At 36.2% G+C, this 18,594-nt stretch overlaps 1 protein-coding gene across 5 annotated transcripts in view; it reads left to right on the top strand.

The window, feature by feature from the left end:
• The first annotated feature begins 1,459 nt into the window (after nt 1–1,459).
• LOC138706724 (solute carrier family 35 member F3) overlaps nt 1,460–18,594 on the top strand; it is a 106,645-nt gene continuing 89,510 nt past the window's right edge. For 4 of the 5 annotated variants that reach the window (XR_011334064.1, XM_069836344.1, XM_069836346.1 and 1 more), the window contains exon 1: nt 1,460–1,548. The gene's annotated coding sequence lies outside the window, so the exon portion shown is untranslated. Of the gene's footprint in view, nt 1,549–1,578; nt 1,701–18,594 lie in introns of those variants that run through there. The other variant, XM_069836345.1, reaches the window with a different exon arrangement.

The raw sequence follows: 18,594 nt of genomic DNA on the forward strand, positions 1-18,594 counted from the left end.
CCCGACTCTCCCCTACATCAACACAGATACCTACTACCATCACTTTATAGAACTGAAGCTAGGTGATCATTATCGCATTTTGGTGTGTGTTTTTCAATATATATATATACATAACTTGGTTATTTAACGACGCTATATCAACTACGCGGTTATTTAGCGTCGATGGGATTTGTGATAGCAAGATGGTATTCGGCGAGATGAGACCGATGATTCGCCATAGATTACCCGACATTCGCCTTACGGCTGGGGAAAACCTCGGAAAAACCCAACCAGGTAATCAGCCCAATCGGGGATCGAACCCGCGCCTGAGCGCAACTGCGGATCTGCAGGAAAGCGCCTTAGCCGACTGAGCTACACCGGTGGCTTTCTTCTTATATTGCCTAATAGTTTTAGAAATGTATATAGTCTATTCTTTAAACTTTTTTTGTAGCAAGATATAGCTATTTAAACCTAAATAGATAAAAGTTCGGAGTTGCCATGAAAATTTTTATCGGAACCATTGTTTGTGTCACACATTCATTTTTTATTTTTTTTATTGGGTTATTTTACGACGCTGTATCAACATCTAGGTTATTTAGCGTCTGAATGAAATGAAGGTGATAACGCCGGTGAAATGAGTCCGGGGTCCAGCACCGAAAGTTACCCAGCATTTGCTCTTATTGGGTTGAGGGAAAACCCCGGAAAAAACCTCAACCAGGTAACTTGCCCCCACCGGGATTCGAACCCGGGCCACCTGGTTTCGCGGACAGACGCGCTGACCGGTCACATATTCATACCCGCTCGCCATTGTCATCTTCAGCCATTAAAAAAAAGGAACATATTTGTTTTTAGATGTCATTATTAGCATATAATATTGAAAACTAGAATATTACGGCATTGATCGTTTGTTCAAGAAGTAGTTTTGAAATATTAACAAGATGTACTGTATATTATAACATCTTGTTTTTGAAGTTGTTAAAACAAAAGCTATATTGTTCAGTGCACAGTTCTAAATGTTTGAAAATGGCAGGTCATTCGAACATTTCCAAATTTTATCAATTGAAAGTAAGGAACTTTATATTAAGGTTATGTTGCCACAAGACATGACTATTGATAGTGAATTCATTATCCCAAAATTTTGTGGACTGGCTTTGTAATATAAAGTTTTGTTAGACCTATCGCATATCATATTCACACTTGGGGGATAATAAAACGAGAGAAAATCAAAACGAACGATGAAATAAAAAAAACAAAAAAGAATACTGAAAAGTGAACGCGCCTCGATTGTTACCCACATGTGTAGGGTTCCATTTATTTGTAATGGAACCCGGTTTGAAACTCTATCGGTCTCCAGATGTCGTGATTACTCAAGGAGAAAGTGGTCGGATTGTTTCGAATAGCTGAAGTGCGTAATCCGCAAAAACAAGAGAGACTCGGTCACTTCGCCCGGACGCATGCGCCGCATAGCAGAGCAATCAATGTGGCGGCGTCCGACGGGTCCTGCCAGCTCGTCCTCGCAAATCAGGAGTCGAATCATTGCGGTTCACCTCCATCGGCTGCTCCTGCAAGGTAGGCCACTTCATTTACACCCAGTCTGTGATCAAGAAGTGCTTGTTGCTTCGTCCATCGGAATGGGGCTCGAACACAGCCCCTGCAGCAAGCAATTCTACGGATATGTGCGATAATGGGCTCGTCTTGTAGTGTCGCCAACAGTGATGCAAGTAATAGCCGTTGTTATTATCGTTGTTATTTTGATGTTAGTGTTAATGGTACTATTATTTCACAAAAATATGAATCAGTAAGTAATTTAATAAAAAAAAGTCGTTTAGTCTGTGTGTAAATGCAACTCGGTGCAAATGACAATCTTTATTTTTTTTTATTTTTAATTACTGTAGCTAATTAAAAAAATTATAACATTGGGCATAGAGCCCATTAATACAAATTTTGCACCTGCACAATATTTCGACGAAAAACCACGAATCATTAAAAAATGAAAAAAAAACTGCAGTAGAGATGGAATACATTGTATCACAGGTCTTAGCCTACACAGATCGTGAGATTAATTGATTTTTAAAAATAATGTTTAATATCTGTTGTGCTATAGGCCTACATTGTTTTTCGACAAATTTTACAATGCAATACAGCATTGATATTTACGTAGGTATTTCAGTTCCTTACATTGCTGTAACTTTTCCTCATATATTATACAGCGATACCAACTTCTGTAATACTCACTATGGCCAGCTCGACATGGTGCCCAATTACTTATGTATATACACAAGAGTCCATTCCGCCGCTAAGCCGAGATTTGCCTCGTGTCGACTGTGACAAAGAACTAGGACATATAAATTATCTATATTATATAATTTGAACTGGTAATGGAAATTGCGGGAAAACGGCTGAACGGATTTTAATAAATGACCCATCATTTTGAAGCTTGGAACCCAAAGTTTTTTAAAAAAAGTAGTAGTTTTCAGTGAAATATCAATTTTCCTACATTATTTCCCTATTTTCCAAAATCCAACTTTCTTCAGTTTTGAGAACTAATTGCATTTCAGCACGGCCGTGATTTCTGAATAAAACAAAACACACACTACAATAAACAATAGCTATTACACGAAGGCCATGCATGACCTGCAGGATTGCTGACATGTTTTAGAGTTCAAATTCAATTGGTTATTAAAAACTTCAAGACTTGGTAAAAGTGATTTACAGGTCTGATTCTGCGGTGTGTAATTTTCTGAATATAGCTGTGTATTGGATATTGAAATCTACAAAACTTGAGGTGGTTTGATGACATTATTACCATTAGAAATGAAATTGCATTACAGTTAATGCCATGATGTGACTATTTTTCATTAATTATACATATTAATGCTATACTGATGATATGAAAGTGAAACGTTTTGGGAATATATAAGCAGATATAGAGAATGTATTAAATTAGATCTTCATTTCTATAATTTACTGAGTGGCAGCTATTATATATATAAAACTACAAAACGTACGTAAGATAATAATATTGTTATTAAAAATCAAATATTTTTATAGTTATTAATCAAGTGGGATTGGGTCTTTTTCATATACTTAATGGCGGTGTGGTGTAGATACTAACTATGCGTCATTCTCTTCGGTATTGGCTCGAGAGAGCGCAAAAATTACAGTTCCTAAGGAAAGAAGGTATTACTTACTGATAAAACAAGAGGCCTACAAAATTTTGTAGTCTCTCGATCATTTCAGCAAGATCTCTTAGCAGGATAAAATGATTTTACCCTCTACATTTCAAGCTCTACATGCAGCAGCTATACCAAAATGCTATGTCTATTGTTCGAAAGCATAGCAAACTTGACTTTTACAATCCACAATGACCTGAAATATCATTGCTTTACTCCCACATGAAAAACCCACTGATCGCTCTGACATTGTTACTTGCGTTTTCACGTTGAAACTCAAGATACATAGGATACATAGGTTCAAGAAAAAGTATTGGGCATAAAAACCATTGAGAGGGAGTATGTTTCATTATTATAGAAGCAAATAACTTTCAAAATGTCTGTTATTTTTCATTGAAAATAAATCTGAACAATTTTTATTTGAACTTATAATGAACTTAGTTTGCAGCATTTGCTGCACAAGCCACTAGTTTATGTATATTTCAAAACGAATAAATATGAAGCTCCCTCCATAGCACGGGGACAGTTTGCGAAGTGTCGGTAGGGTTTGCACCCGTTCAGTTTTGTCGAAACATTTCCAAAGTTGTGCAATTATTCGTCGGGGTAATAAAACTTTTCCGATTTTATGCATCAAGATTGAAGTAAAAAGTAAGCTCTTGTTTAGCCAGTGAATACAAAAATTCGAATATGTGATAGAAATGTCGAAGGGAAGATTTGTGGTAATTCTTTTTTTCCCCATTTCCTCCGTAGTTAAGAAAAATCTGTGAATATATCAGAGAAACGGACTGTAATTTCGAGCTGTACGGAGTGAATCTATTGTTATGTTAGGTCTAAACAATAAACAGTGGCGGCACCAGCAGGTGTGCTTCAGTGAACCATTGAAAGTTAACACGTGTTCACTATGTTGCCCATCTCCCACTCCACAGCCACAGTGGAGGTGTCATCTGAAACTTATTTCAGAAGATTTCTTACACATTGCAACTTACACATTACTTTATTTAATTCACAGTTTTTCCTTTTAAAATTGCTTCACACGTAGACTTTTTGTGCGCAAGTCGACAAACAATGTGCATGTTTTAATTTGTTAATTTTTTTTTATTCTTCCTTCACCTTTTTTTTTTTTTTTTTTTTTTTTTTTTTTTTTGTCTCAGAATGAAAATATGCGATTTTATTTAATTGGTATACATTGATTTCCGTTTTCTCTACCACCTAACAGTTTTTTTGTGAGGACGTGTTCAATTTTTCGCAACATTTCGAGTATCGTTGTGTATTCTTACTTCGTTTTAGAGACGTTTTTACAATGATATTGCTAGAAGCACTCCATCCATCGTAACCAAACCATACATTATCCAATGCCTCTGATTGAGGTTATGGCTGATATGTAGGCCCTACATCTATTATCAGGCAGTACAACTCACTTTACAATATGTGTCACAGGAAGAACAATGTTGTTTGTATACATCTGAAGTCTGATTAGTATAACATGTAGCTAATCGGCGATGTATGCAATGGAAGGGGAAAGGAACTGGCCACTCTACCCCATTATCTCCTGGCTTTGTTGCCTTATAAGTGGTGCATTGTTGTATCACTTGTGAGGTTCAGACCTGTCTTCGGATAGTTGTCTAAACAACATTATCTAAAACAACCAAATATATTTTTCTAATAATGATACAGTTGTATTTTATATAACAAAGTAAGCTAAAATACAGAAAAATTTCTCACCTTTTCAAAACTTCTTCCTGGATAACTTACGCCGATTAGATGGCTCCGAAACATCAGCAAGTATGTTCATTGCTGATTTGCCTTTGTAACCCCTCTCGATTTCTAATGTCGCTGACGTCACCCAAGCAGGAGTTTTGCGCCCAATATTTATCCTTATCTACAAATCTACTGAATGAATGAATGAATGAATGAATGAATGTTAGCCATGATGTCTCATGTTGGACACAGGCCTCCTGTGATGGGGTTAGAACCCCCTCGACAGGGATGGCTCAAGTGTACTCGCTTGATGAGCCAATCCAGGCGAGCTTGTCGTGTATACTACTTTTGTGACATGGTTAATAACCCTGTCAACTTTAACTAGTCTCAGCACTGTTCTTTGTTCATTTCTTTTCTTGCACTACCCACATTATACTGACACCGGCACTTCGACAAAAACTGATTGCTATTTACACTATTTACCTGACACTTTCTCAACACTGACTTTACTATTTACAAAACTTATCTTACACTTTCACTAATACTGACTTTACTGTTTACAATATCTTAACACTGATTACGTTATCTATTTACAATGACCTTCCCTAGTTCTTTCCACAAAACTCTGTTCTTTGCTGTCCTCGACCATTGTTTTCCCGCCTCTTTGGTAAACATGTCAGACCATCTGAGCCGTGGTCTTCCCTGTCCTCTCTTTCCGAAGTAGGGGTCCCACATCGTGGCTGCGTGGGTCCATCTTGTCTGATGTAGTCTCGCCACATGCCCCCCTCCAGGTCCACTTCGTCGCCGTGGCTCGTTCTGCTGCGTCAGTAGTGTTCGTCAGTCTTTGCAGTGTTTCGTTTGTCATTCTGTTTCGTGGCGTGGTGCCCAGTATTTTTCTTTGCATCTTCCTCTGGATGTTTGTATACTTGAGCGTTGTCTCTCGGACACAAATCTACTGTAGTTCCCAAAATATAAATTGTAAGGCTTCACAAGTAGGCCTGGGGTGTGATAGTTCTGCGCTCAGATTTTGTATTTTACTCTCCACATACGTAAAATAAATTAGGGAAATTCTTACAGCGAAGACACGCTGAAAAATTCTATATATCTTATACCAGATGGCGTAATATCTTAATTCTGCTAACAGCACTGTATGAAAAACCATTTCACTATCACGGTGTTTTAACCACAGTGTGACACAGTCACAATTTGACAGACGTATTTTTTTTAGTAAGTTACTAATAAATTAATTATTTTAGGTTACTGTTCAGTCTACACACAATAGAAACAGGAACTCAACAATAGAGAAAACGGCCTTCTGGTGTACAACCAGATTCTAAACACGCGATATGATCATTGACCACAGATGCTACAGCTTGTATACAGGTAAAAAAAAAATCATTGCATGGTTTGTTATACCCTCTACGAGTCTTACTCAATCATCATCATCATCTCCTCCTCCTCCTCTTCCTCAATTACCTTCGTATTTTTATTTTTTAGCTTCCCCTTTCTTACAATTAGATTTAAAGTCTGCTCACTCGGTATCGGTAACTATACTTAAAAACAAAATCCTATACTAGATTGCAAGGGCATTATTCTTAACGGTTCTAATAGAGTTCCAAAAGCGTTCGGGCTATTCCATATGAAATCGATCAGTAAAAAACCTCCCATTTTTTATACTCTGATTATAGATTTCGATTAATGTTTATGATATTGGTTATTGAGACGATGATGAATCATGGCATGTAAATTTCCAATCAGGCATTTAGATTGGTCGGCCACGGGGTTTGAACCCGGGACGTCCCGAATACGAGCCTCAAACACCACCGTCTGAGCCAACTCGCTCGCTGACAAGAATATTCTGTTCCGTACTGTGTAATATGAGTGATGCAACCTTTGCATACCGCTGTGATTAGATTTGCGTTAATCCGGTCACAGAATTTACGAGGCTTCTTGACTTAAGAGGATCGCCCGTGCTCGTGTCGGCATTTCCTCAAGCCGGTATACGCCGATTCCTCACATGCCTCAACAAGACTTACATGACATTGTCTTGCTGTGCGACCATGGGCACATTGAATTTCAACCAACTTCGCGGTTAATAATAATAATAATAATAATAATAATAATAATAATTTATTTTAGCTGGCAGAGTTAAGGCCGTAAGGTCTTCTCTTCCACTGAACCAGCAAAAAGAGTATATACATATGCATGAACTTACAAAGAATTCAACAATTTGATTTAGATGAGAGTTACATGGATACAAGAGTTATTTACGAATTAAACAACAAAATATTATGAACTATTAATTAAACACTGAAATACAAACTGTGTAGCAGAATTAAGCTAAAATACATAGAATGTTAATATATTTCAAATAATATTAGATAATAGAAAGAGATTATTATGAGACAATTTTGAAAATACAGCACAATCAGGATGATGTCTAAAGAAAGAAGTAACAATGTAGTCAGTGATAGTTTAAATCAGTATGATTGGAGTGCAATGCTAATAAGGTTATCTTTTAAGCTGTTCTTAAAGGTGTTTATTGTCTTGCAGCCCCTAATACTTTGTGACAAGGAATTCCATTGACGCGAGGTGGATACTGTAAAAGATGATGAATAACAAGATGTTCTATGAAGAGGTATACTTAGCGTGCCACAGATAAGTGATCTGGTATTTACGTCGTGGTTAGAGTATAGATAAGAGAAACGAGACGAAAGGTAATTTGGTGTTGAAGTGTGCAGAATTCGAAAGAGTAAAGACAAAGAGTGTAAAGTTCTGCGTTCTTTAAGTAGGAGCCATGAAAGACTTGCGAAGGACGGTGATATGTGATCATATCGTCGGATGTTACGCTGCAAGCCGGAAGATAGCGGATTCAATTCCCGATGGGGTCAAGGATTTTCTCCGTCGATCTACTCAGCCTCTGTACCTAGGCATTTCCTTGAGAGTCCTTTACGTAGGACTGACATCCCTACTACCGTTAATGCCTGTTGTTAGGGGTGGTGATTTTTCGCAAGAGCAATAAAATGCGGGAACAACTGGATAATACCCACGGCAGAGCAATATCCATAGTCGACGTTACTCGCTGGTCACTAGTCACCGGGCCGTACCGAGCCGTGTCAAACAGAAGACAATCGAAATGGTGATAGTAAAATCCGCGACTATATTCTTAAATAAATCACTCTATTAGTCAAGTGCAAGATTTATGCAGTACAACGACGATGTTTCGAATGCACTAAAAGAAAATGCTTATGTAGTAAAATCTTAAAGTAGGTTATGACAACAAAATAAAGGGGAAAAAGGTGTGGTTCACGGAATATCATTTAAATAACGGAAAGTAAATTTCCGGTTAATGTTCACCAAAGCATTAAGTACATAATTATGACCGCGTTGCAGTTTTATTTGTGGTCTAGAGAAAATACCTAGCCTCTTACGAAAAAAAAAAAAATAGGGGCCATGAAATTATTCACCGCTTTAATTATATTACCGTCTATCAATATTACGAAACAAAAACTTTCATAAAGGCCATGACCGACTAGAAACATCGATACCGGAGAGATAAATCCATTTGGCCGTGATGAAACAAAAGAAAATGCGAGAGAGATTTTAGTTCGAGATAAAATGGACACACAATTTTGATGACCATACTGTTAGTAACTGGAGATCGCTTGTAAGATCTGTCTTAATCTTCTATGTAGAAATGTCGTCCAAGCAAATTGGTGATCCAGGGAAAAATCATTGCAATAGATGAGAGTAACAGTGGTGCTATCTCTCAGTAATGTTCAGAACGAAGGACGTAGAGAGAAAAAGAAAAAAATTTCTCCTTCTAACGACACCTCAGACCAAAATCATGTTCTTATGTTGGCAACATTGTGTATGTAGTTAAATTTGGTGGTAAACGTAGCGGCACGGTTCAAAGCTACCGTGGAAATTCTCCAGTATAGCGGAATTTTGGCGATGAAATACAAAATGCACTCAGAATTCGAAAATTATATTAAAATGTGATATAGCTAAATGCGAAACCGATTTCTTAAATAGAATTTATCATATATACAGTAAAGTTAAATTTATATTTGTATTATATATGTGAGAGCAAAACCAAGATCTAATAATTTTCCGAGATGTTAACGTCAATAGTTTTGTTGAGGGATATGAATATTTTCATACCCAGATTCTTCCAAATATTCACAACAATAAAGATTTGGTCTGCATGCAGATGTCGTCTTTAAAGCTTAAATACCCAGAGTTCGCCCAAGCAGCTCTGCAAAGTATTTGAGGTCCTACCATCAGCGTAGATGAAAAGATTTTTTAGTAAACACAATTTAATTGTAAGCGATAGGGGTACACGAATGACAGAACAAAATGTACAGGTAAGTTCTGGTGTCACTGATTAACAAGCTAATAAATAATTAGTATCTCTATGTAAATTAGTTCGAGTCCTCATGGGAACTGAAGAAATTTTCTAATGAAATTTCGGCTAGAATGTGGGACAGGTGTCCGCCCAGCATCATGATGAATTTCGGTAGTTGCGATAGGTAGCGAAATCCGGTTACGGAAACCAGCTATAACGGCTGGGGAAATCATAATGCTAACCACACGATACCTCCGTTCTGGTTGGATGATCGTTCACCTCTGTTGAAGCATGTGGGCTTGAGGTCAGCAGCCAGCCGTTCGGTCTTACCCTTCATGGTCTGTCGTTCCACGGATTTTTTTTATCTCTATGTAAGTGTGATTTTAATTCCATACTGATATTTTCAAGAAACTGGCCTATTTGAACGGGTTACATCAGCTTCTTGTCTATGCGGATGACGTGAATATGTTAGGAGAAAATCCACAAACTAATAGGGAAAACACGGGAATTTTACTGCAAGCAAGTAAAGAGATAGGCTTGGAAGTAAATCCCGAAAAGACTAAGTATATGATTATGTCTCGTGACCAGAATATTGTACGAAATAGAAATATAAAAATTGGAAATTTATTCTTTGAAGAGGTGGAAAAATTCAAATACCTGGGAGCAACAGTAACAAATATAAATGATACTCGGGAGGAAATTAAACACAAAATAAATATGGGAAATGCCTGTTATTATTTGGTTGAGAAGCTTTTATCATCCAGTCTGCTGTCAAAAAATCTGAAAGTTAGAATTTATAAAACAGTTATATTACCGGTTGTTCTTTATGGTTGTGAAACGTGGACTCTCACTTTGAGAGAGTAACATAGGTTAAGGGTGTTTGAGAATAAAGTGCTTAGGAAAATATTTGGGGCTAAGAGGGATGAAGTTACAGGAGAATGGAGAAAGTTACACAACACAGAAGTGCACGCATTGTATTCTTCACCTGACATAATTAGGAACATTAAATCCAGACGTTTGAGATGGGCAGGGCATGTAGCACGTATGGGCGAATCCAAAAATGCATGTAGAGTGTTAGTTGGGAGACCGAGTGGGACCTTTAACTTCCGCTGTCAAAAAAAGTTCGTTTATAACGTTTCAGGAATGGTAGAGGAGGTAAAAATATATACATTTTTTAAGTGACAAAAACCTCTCAGACTTGCCATTTGGGCGCTCCGGGTTAATAAATGGTGTGAAGAGATTGTGTTCAGACTTTGTTACCTGAATGCAGTGATGTGAAAAAAATTTTGTTCAGAGATGTGGTTCAAACTGCCTTCCGTTTAACCGAATGCACCATTGATTTCTACTCACTACGGACTGTCTGATAGACTAAGCACAAAAATGTCAGGAGTTTGTCTAATAATCGCTGCAGCTTCAACAACGCGAGCAACCAACTCTTCTGTCGTATTTATCGGAGTCTCGTAAATCAGACATTTCATATCCCCACATAAAGAAATCCATAGGATTTAGGTCGGGCGATCGAGGTGACCATGATTCTGCTAGCATTTGTTATGTGTTCTGCATATGTGGAGGTGTTTTGTAATTTTGTTATGGCTGTGATGTGTTCTTTGTAACGTGTTTGAAATGATCTGAAATGAACACATCACAAATGCTAACCACACCCACAGAGACATCAACACAGACATGGAAATACTACACATCCAACCAAAAAGCCAGAAACTCAACACACTAGAACAATATGAAATATACAGACACACGAAAACACACCCCAACGATATTCTCAACACACAACTCAATTTAAAAACACATACACTCTTTGACTCTACACTACACCACACGAACGTACCCTCACAGGAAACAAAACAAGAGGCGCCAAGACCAACAACGACCAGTTCTGAAGATGACACATAAATAGGTCGAAACATGTAAACGAGGTACGTTGGAGATTAACACAGGGAAGTCTTATCATACATATTCCGAAGTGATACAGTGTTAAAAGTTGTGTAATCAAGATGTATTATCTTGTATTTTAAAAGCACCCTGTATCCAGTGGACAACTGTGTGTCATGTAGAACACCATGCTAGTGTTCTAGTGTTAAAGGCAAGTTGACTTAATATTTTTCTGTTATATTTCCCTCGCCTCTTCTCAGTTGCATTAATTTCCATCGATTCTCGTTTTTGCGTCAGTAGCAACTCGTACTTCCGTATCAGATGTGATGTGATGTGTAAGAGCCAGCAATCTCCGTTACGGAATAAAATAACTTCTCTTGCGTCAGAAGATGCATATCGAATAACATGAAATCACTCGGATCCCATCGTTGAATTTCAGTGTATCTTAAATGTTGCGTGTTAAACCGTAATAGTTCAGTTGTTAAAGCAGAGGACTGCGGCCTGGAAGGTCCTGCGTTCGAGCCCGAGTGATGGTAGGATTTTTCGTCATCGTAACTTGCAGGACGGCTCCGGGATGCACTCAGTTTTCTGTCGAATTGAGTGCCTGTTTGTTACGGGGATAAAAGGCGACCGGAGCGTGTTGCAGACCACATCACGTCCTTCTCGTGCCCAGATCAAGAGAGCATAATGTAAGGTTATTCAAAAGTAAGTTCCCATTTTGAAACAGCTGTATCTTCTCTACATATCAGCAGTTTGGTTTCATATAGGTACATCACAGTTTAGAAGTTTGGGATTTTTTTTATCGATGTGTGTTTCGTTGCTATAGTAACTGCGTCACGCTTGTAAAACAATAATTATGAGGCTGGGTGCAAGAAGGGCATTTTAGATGATGTGCCCTTTTTGAGTAAAACCCTTTATTGTGTTCTCTGATCTGTTATGCATATGATCACCAAGTTTTAGTCCAATACTATGATCATAGAGGTCAGGAGTACCCAAAATGTAAAGGCGTGCATAGGTAACATCATTACGGTTTGAATTTTCAACATAAATTTTCTCAAAACTTGCATTTGAGAGAAATGCCTTTCTTGCACCCAACCCCTCAATTGTTGTTCAGAATATTTTTTTTATTTTTATTTTATTGGGTTATTTTACGACGCTGTATCAACATCTAGGTTATTTAGCGTCTGAATGAAATGAAGGTGATAATGCCGGTGAAATGAATCCGGGGTCCAGCACCGAAAGTTACCCAGCATTTGCTCGTATTGGGTTGAGGGAAAACCCCGGAAAAAATCTCAACCAGGTAACTTGTCCCGACCGGGATTCGAACCCGGGCCACCTGGTTTCGCGGCCAGACGCGCTGACCGTTACTCCACAGGTGTGGACTGTTCAGAATATAGACGGCAGTTGAAGGAGAGTAATTTTAATAATTTTTTTACAATGTTTTACCTTTACGAGGTCAAATTGGCCTCCTTCACTGCTATTACGAATGCAATAGACAATATGCTTATGCAGTGAGAAGATATCGAACGTTATATGGATTGAGAAGTGGACCCTGCTCTGTAGAATCATTTCGTAAGTTGATGAACAAATTTGAGGAAACTGGTTCAGCAAAAGCGCATTGGTTCCATCATCATCAAGGAAGGCGTGGAAAGGGAAACTTGTATTGGACTCGTTACAAAACAGGGACACTGGGTAAAATCCAGAAACCATGCAGCTCTACAACACCTCTGGTTGATATATTCATATATGAGGCCTCGCCGTCCTCATTGAATAAACATTGACTACTGGGTGTTCATTTCAAAGTGTGTCATGACGTCACTGTTGATGAGTCAGTGATTTGAAGCGAGTATAGGGAAGACCAGGTAACTTGATACCCTAAGGGTGAAACCTAACCATTTTTCCCCCATTACTACAAATGCTAGTGGATTATGGTGATTTTCTAGTTTGAAGGTTGAATTTTCTTTTGCCAACTTCGTTTCGAATTTCGATACTGACAAATACTATAAATGGTAGTGATTTTGTAACCGGTATGTTGGCAGCTGAGGCAAATATCGACAATATTTGCCGGTACTGGAGTTCCATGAAATTAAAATTGTACTAGATTTCTCAGCCGGTTACTGGAAGATAGTGAAATTCGAACTTATTAATAATTAATTAATATTAGTATTAATATTAATACATAATAGTTATGTTATGTGTTGCGTTGTGGTTATAATTCAAGAATAGTCAGATAAGTACGAATGAATATAATATACTTGGGCGTGATAATGCACGTGGGTAATGGATAGAAATATTATTTCAAATTTTAATGAATTTCTTTCGTGTTTAGATTTTTATTACTATGTCAAAAAAATGAAATAGTGTTGCAGTGACTCCTCCAAGGAAGAAAATGTGTGGCATTCAGAGTACGCTTCAGAAATCTGTAGTTCACGTGTATAATGAGTTGAAGAAAGAAGATAATGAAGAAGGAATTATGCTAACGGAGACAGCAATTACAACCAGAATAGGACAATTATTAGGAGTAAGTATTCTTAAGCATACATTTCAAAGTGGTATTCAGTTTTAGGACTTTGCACTAATAATTTCATGATTGTGGTCAAACAAAACAAATTTTTAGGTTAGGCCTAATGTTTAATCAAGTCAGTGATTTTCATATTGCCAAACTAAATACATTTAAGATACTGTAATACTGCAGTAGGTGATAGCTTAAATACATTTACAAATTAGACGAACAAGTAATCAAACAGCACGAAAGTAAATTTCCAGTTTTCTCTTTTGGTATTAAATTAACCGTTCAGATCACAATTTACATGCCACATCGGCCGAAGAAAATACAAGTCATATTGTAATTATTAACTTGATATTGCAGCAAATATTACATGAATGTTGGCCTGTTATGGTGCTTAAAAATAATTCAGTTTTATATAATAACTATATAACATACTCTATAAAGCATAGGAACGTTGACTCTGGCTGAATAATTTATTCATGACTGGTCTAAGTAATATTAAATATGGTGTTTCTTCAGAAAAGCTACCCCACCCAAAGTACTTGTTAAGATATAACACTCGAGAGGACGAGGACGCACTACTGGGAAACTAACCATTTCTCTTCGTCCTGGACCTCTCGCATGTTATATTGGTAATTAGTAACAAGTTTGAGGGAGGGACTACAACAATGCATTAGAATATACAGGTAAGTGTCAAAGGATTTTTGTGCTGAAAGTATTTGTGGCTGTGCACTAAAACCACGTGTTCATCACTATGTAAATATCACAGAAATCAATTAAACAAAATAAAATTATGCCTTCTTTGGTGTAGCTTTTCTGGAGAATTACCTAAATATTAGCCTACTTAAACCTATCGTAGACCCAACCTAACATGTTGATCATTTTCTATTCATATAGCTGTAAATGTTGGTATTATGCATGAATTTTATGATATAACAATTTTTAGAAGTATTATGTTATTGTTTGTTATTACAGCTTGGCTTAACTACAGCCACGAAAGTGATAAATTCACACAAGGGGACCCCACTCGTGACACCAGGAAAACATAGACTACGTAAACATCCAGTGACTGATGCTGATGATTTTACGAAAGATGCAATTGCGAGATTTATTTATGACAAGTTACATAAAGGTAGGGAAGTTACAGGAATTATTGTGTTGATTTATGCAATGTAATTCTGATATTAGTCATAGGCCTATGTATAAAAATATGGCATAATTTTCATTTACTGTTACAGGGGAAGTACTAACAGCAGCAAAAGTTCTGGAACATATGAATGATGATTATGAAACATATTTATTTAGAGTATCCTTATCATCGGTGGAAAAAATTTTGAAAGAGATGAAATTTCTATGGAGCAAAGGGGATCCTTATACACATGTATGAGAAAGTGATGTTATTCGTTTTTAAGAGAATATATAAGAAATGTGGAGCGTGAGAACCCTAAACCCGTAGTATTCTTGGATGAGACTTGGATTTTTATGAATGGTAAATTTCAATGTATTGTGAGACATTGAGTGATTGAATTTTTTACTAACAAATAGATTAACACTTATGTGGAATATGAAATTGCAATTAATATAGGCTACTAGTAATGAATTCAGGTGGGAACAACATGTTTTGCAATTAATAGTTTCATATTATAACTAGAGGTTAGTTATAAAATTCTTGAACGGTTTTCCTGTCTTTAAAATTTTTGTGTCTCTTAGAGTGTCAATGTGAATTGCTTTTCTCTCTCTGTTTTTTTAAGTATGATCACCCACTTATTCATGAAATAAACCAGGTGAAGTTTCCAGTGACATGAATGGTGTTATTCATAGACCAACAAATGAGGGTGGAAGATTAGATGCCGGAACGAAAGGTGGATTTATACTCGGTAAGTTATATTGATTTATATTTTACATAAATTTGGCAAGAGTAATTTTTTAAATCAGGGTATAAAAATATAAAAATTGGTGACTAAATAAAAACGTGGGAAAGCCTTTCACCAAAGAGGATCTCATGTCATGTCATGTTATGTTATGTTATGTTTTATTTTCTTTATTTAAATGCTGTGAATTCATGTGACGTAATTATATGCCCAGGTATAATTTTTATTGCAGGTGCTGATTTAATTTTTTCATGCAATTGAAAGAAAAGTCAGGACTACCATAGTGCTATGAATAGCCCTGTAGTTGAGAAGTGGGTGCAAACACAGTTGTTGACCTGAGAACATTAGGGCAATGCGTTATTGTCATGGATAGTGCTGCATATCATAGCAGACTTGTGAAAAATCAGCCAACAACAAAATGGAGGAAAGAACAGCTACTGGTGATTGCAACTGAATATAATAGATTTGTTGTACTAAATGATAAGAGTTGTACTAAATGATAAGAGTTGATGGTGTGAAATCACCTTTTGATATTACATTGCAATATTAATTTCCATACTTTACAATTATTATTATTATTATTATTATTATTATTATTATTATTATTATTATTATTATTATTATCTTTACTACTACTACTACTACTACTACTACTACTACTACTACTACTACTACTACTACTACTACTACTACTACTACTACTACTTATAGATGCTACTTTTTTCTTTCAGGTGAAATTGAATCTACATAAGAATCCTAAAACAACAGAGCCTTGCCAATTACTGTTCTGAAGTGGCCTTGTCTTATGTGTTGTGTCTATATACAATTAATTCTTTCAGTTTTTTTTCCCCTTTAATGTAATGAAGTTGTTGGTTGATTGATACCAAGTGTTCAGCAGTTGATGTCATTTGTTATCTTGCACTCCAATATTTAACCAGATGATTGAAAGCTGTGTAAAGTTAAACAGTCAAGACAATGATCCATATCTTCATTGAGATTTCAGAAATGGCATGGGGAGATTCTGAAATATCAGTTCTTTGTAAATATTTGAGACAATCATGGCCTGTGATAATATGAGTACTGCCACTGTAGATTTTCATAGAAGTTCAGTTATTAAATTAGGTGTATTATTTTTACTATGTATTGTACTATATTTTTGTTTCGCTTAATTGATGAATTATATATGCTGTAAATTGAATAGTAGACTGTAGGTCTATAGCTTAACTGATGAATTGTATGTGCTGTAAATTAAATAGTAGGCTGTATTTGTAATGTGAAGTAATTTGCATGATATTTATTATCAGTTTCTGTATATTTCAACTGATTGAATTGTTTATACTTTTAAATTGAATTAACTTGCTTGCTATGTATTATATTTTATAGCTTAACTGATGAATAATTGTTTAGGTTTGTCAATTTAATAATCTGAGTGCCATGTACTTCATATTTTTAGTGGAGCCACCAATGTAGCTTAGTCGGTATACTCGTTGGCCTGCAAATTCAGAGCTGCACTCGAGGGTAGTTTGGATCCCCCATTTGGTCTGATTAGTTGGTTTCTTCTGAGGATTTTCCTCCATCGTGGAGCAGACGCCGGATGGCCTATTGCAATTTTTTCATTTGCTTTAGAATCATTCCGATTTTTGTTACCACATTGTCATGTTCTGATCTTGTTATTCTTTTAACAGTGTGGTAAGATGCAGGTATAGATAACCTTACAGTAATTTTACTACCTTTCAGCTACCTCATTACCTCCCACTCCATAAAGTTCATGGATCCATGGAAGTACCAGTCGTCGATGTAATTCGACCATTTTGCTTAAAATATTAAAACACTGTAAAATATTGAGATTTCATGCTGTTACGTCCATTACTGCAGCAAGAACATCTGATTTTGAATCTGATAGTATGACAGCCTTCTCAGATTTATGAAGTCGATACTGGAGATTTTGTAAGCTTAAAAGTGTATCTAAATTTTCACTATCAAAATTAGTCAGTGTTTGAAGTTAGTTAGTTAGTTAGTTAGTTAGTGGCGTTTAAAAAGGGCGCGTCAGCTACTATGGCTATTTGCGCCCTTATCTAAAATCTTTCACTAAACACAAACACAATACAATAACCAGAATGTTTAAAAAGCTAGAAAGCGTTGTCACGGTTAAAATGGGGCAAACAAGTGTTTGAATATAATTCCCTGTAAAAGGGAATATACTGGTATTGTACTACAACACCACTACATCTATGGCTTGGTAAACAGGATCCATCTATAAAAAATACTGTATGTAGTCACTCACTGACCAGATCATTTATCGTTTCTAATGATTTTTAAAATGTCTGGAGAAGTATCACATTTCTTAACATCATCTGTTAAAGTTAACTTATATACTATTCATTTTGAAATAACTTGGGATTGTGTTTTATTAGTAAAGTTTCCCTTAATTGAGCAAGTTTGAGTTCTCCAAGTAGAGTCAAAAAGTCTGTTGGGATTTTGGCTCAGTTTATTAATATTTGTGGACTGTGATTTTTTGTTCTAGACAACCATATTATCTGCAAATGATGAGATTATCATAAGATCTATTTCTTTAGTTAGACCATCGACATTAATATTGGAAAATGTATTCCTGAAAACAACAATGTGGGAAGCCCAGATGAATCTGTCTCTATTTACATATTTGTGACAATGAATCAAATAATCAAGTCACTGACCCAGTGTAACACTTTATCATGGACACCCTAAGTTTGCAATTTCTTAAGTGATTTATATCTACAGAGCCATATGATCCTTGAAAATAAATTAAAATTGTTAAGTTGTTTTGTTTTCTGTTTAAAATATCTTTAATATCTTGACTAAAATTTAAAATCTGTCCATTTGTTGAATGCAATTCTCTAAAGTCAACCCAATAAAATGAAAGTTAGTTACTAGATTCCAGGAACCAATTCAATCTATGAAATCATCTCTTCCATAATTTTGGCTATCATTCTAGTAAGTGGTATCTGTCGATAACTCGAAAAGATATTAGTTGAATAATTGCTTTTCAAAATTGATGTTATGATAGATTTTCTCCAGACAGATATTGTATTTTAGATGAGATTACAAGATAAAAGTAGTGAGTTTGCTTGTTTGCCAACATGTTTA

Source organism: Periplaneta americana, chromosome 9 (assembly GCF_040183065.1).
Source record: "Periplaneta americana isolate PAMFEO1 chromosome 9, P.americana_PAMFEO1_priV1, whole genome shotgun sequence".
NCBI lineage: Eukaryota > Metazoa > Arthropoda > Insecta > Blattodea > Blattidae > Periplaneta > Periplaneta americana.